Source organism: Panthera uncia, chromosome C2 (genome assembly GCF_023721935.1).
Source record: "Panthera uncia isolate 11264 chromosome C2, Puncia_PCG_1.0, whole genome shotgun sequence".
NCBI classification, from domain to species: Eukaryota; Metazoa; Chordata; class Mammalia; order Carnivora; family Felidae; genus Panthera; species Panthera uncia.
Window position 1 is genome coordinate 84,633,712 of NC_064810.1, and position 2,598 is coordinate 84,636,309.

At 37.3% G+C, this 2,598-nt stretch overlaps 1 pseudogene; it reads left to right on the top strand.

The window, feature by feature from the left end:
• Positions 1-950: 950 nt before the first annotated feature.
• On the top strand, positions 951-2,260 carry LOC125921859 (dnaJ homolog subfamily B member 11-like; annotated as a pseudogene).
• The last annotated feature ends 338 nt before the right edge of the window (positions 2,261-2,598 follow it).

The following is a 2,598-nucleotide window of genomic DNA, read 5'->3' on the forward strand; positions in this document are numbered from 1 at the left end:
CCATTTTTCTAGTAGTATCTTAAGATATGGATTCTTTATTATTTTATCTTTTCAGTGTGAGATGTTATTTGTATATTTCTATAAACTGAAAGAATTTCTTATTTCAGTGATCAATGGGATCTGCTCCACTTCCATCAGAGAACTCATATTTTGATTGAGGAGAGAGTCAAACAAGTAATTCAAAAGGGATGAGTATAAGGAAAGAGACATGGATAGATTCTATAGTAGCAGAGAGGAAGGAATGATCAGTTTTTCCATGGACAGTGAAGGGGTATCTGGGAGGTTTCATTGAGAAGATAATAGTTAAATTTAAGCTTGGAAGATAGATAAGCATTCCCCTGGTGGACAAAAGACAGAAAGTCATTATAAATAGGAGGATGACTATGTCCAAAAGCAAGAAGACATAAAAACACATGGTATGTTTTATGAAATTCAAGTGGTTTAGTGTTTTTTTTTTTTGAGTATAAGGTTTAGGGTAGGGATTTGTTAGAAATGAGTTTGGATTAATATAATAAAGCAGATTATGTGGATGGTATGAGTTCTAAGGGATTTTCAGGTAGGATATACCTTTCAGGTAATCTATTTGTAATGTAGATACAGTTCAAATACTAAAACAACCCACCTGGGTTCACTAAAATAGGAACTTTATAAAAGCTATATAATATGACGTGCATGCCATCGTTTGTTACTTATTTCCCATGAGTATTTTGGGAACTATTTATGAACACATAAATAAGGTCAAAAGAACTCGGATATAGACAATGAAATTACATTTAAATTACATGTAAAACTAAAATTGTTAAGTATAAAAATGAATAATTACAAATACTAATAAAATAATGAGATTGAAGTAAACTTTAATTTTAAAATATTGATTTGGTGGGATTTGGGTAGAGGAGGAGGTGAGCTAGCTCTGAGCTGAGGCGGCAGCGGGTTGTGTAAGGAGTCTGTGGCTAGGGACCGGCACAGAGGCTGGCACAGAGAAACCATGGCCCTGCAGGACTTGGGCACCTTCTGCCTGTTGCTGCTGTACCTCCACAGGGCCTTGATTGCTAGGCAAGATTTCTATAAGATCTTGTGGGTGCCTCAAAGTGCATCTGTAAAAGACATTAAAAAGGCCCACAGGAAACTGGCCCTGCAGCTTCATCCTGGCTGGAACCCTGATGATCCTGGAGTTCAGGAGAAATTCCAGGATCTAGGTTCCACTTATTAGTTTCTGTCAGACAATGAGAAATGGAAACAATATGATAGTTAATAGTGAAAAGGGGTTAAAAGATGGCATTAGGGCTCCCATGGGGACATTTTTTCCATACTTCTTTGGAGATTGTGATTTCATGTTTGGAGGAACCCCTTATCAGCAAGACAAATTTTCTAAGAGGAAGTGATATTATTGTAGATCTAGAAGTTCCTTTGGATGAAGTATATGCAGGAAATTTTGTGGAATTAGTTAGAAACAAACCTGTGGCAAGGCAGTTTCCTGGCAAACAAAAACGCAACTGCCAGCAACAATGTGGACTACACAGCTGGGCCCAGGGTGCTTCCAAATGACCCAAAGGTGGTCTGTAATGAATGCCCTAATGTCAGACTAGTGAATGAAGAACAAACACTGGAGGTAGAAATAGAACCTGTGGTGAGAGATGGCATGGAGTATCCTTTTATTGGGGAAGGTGACCCTCACGTGGATGGAGAGCCGGGAGACCTGCGGTTCAGAATCAAAGTTGTCAAGCACCCAGTATTTGAAAGGAAAGGAGATTTATGTACAAATGTGACAATCACACTAGTTGAGTCTCTGGTGGGCTTTGATATGGATATTACTCACTTGGATGGCCACAGTGTACATATTTTCCAGGATAAGGTCACCAGACTAGGAACCAAGGTATGGAAGAAAGGAGAGGGCCTCCCCAACTTTGACAACAACAACATCAAGAATTCTTTGATAATCACTTTCCATGTAGATTTTCCAAAAGAACAGTTAACAGGGGAAGCAAGAGAAGGTATCAAACAGCTACTGAAACAAGGATCACTGCAGAAGGCATACAATGGACTACAAGGATATTAAGAGTGAATAAAATTGGACTTTGTTTAACATGAATGAATCCATGAAATTTATTATCAACAGGGTGTGTGTGTGTGTGTGTGTGTGTGTGTGTGTGTGTGTTTTGTTCTTATTTTCAATATGCAAGCTTGGCTTAAATTTTTCTCCTAATGATCATCATGAAATGAATAAGTGGGTTTAAGAATTTGTTCATTTGTGTTCAGAAACGAATGAGCAGCAAAAAGTTTAATAATACCTCTCCCTTTGGAGATTTAATGGATTTAATGGATTTAATCCCCTTGGAGATTTGGAGATTTAATGTCTGGTGCTGCCACCTGAGACTCAAGAATTAAAGCTGCAAGAGAACTCCAGGAGCAAAAACAAACAAACAAACAAACAAACAAACAAACAAACCCCCACAATATAAAGGGTTGATTGTTAGCTATTTCATTCAAATGCCATTTCATTCAAAATGCCAACAGAAGTGTGTTTTTAAATACATTTTGTTGCTAATTTTTTTTTTTTTTTTTTTTTTTTTTTGCAATTCCAACACAAAGTAACTG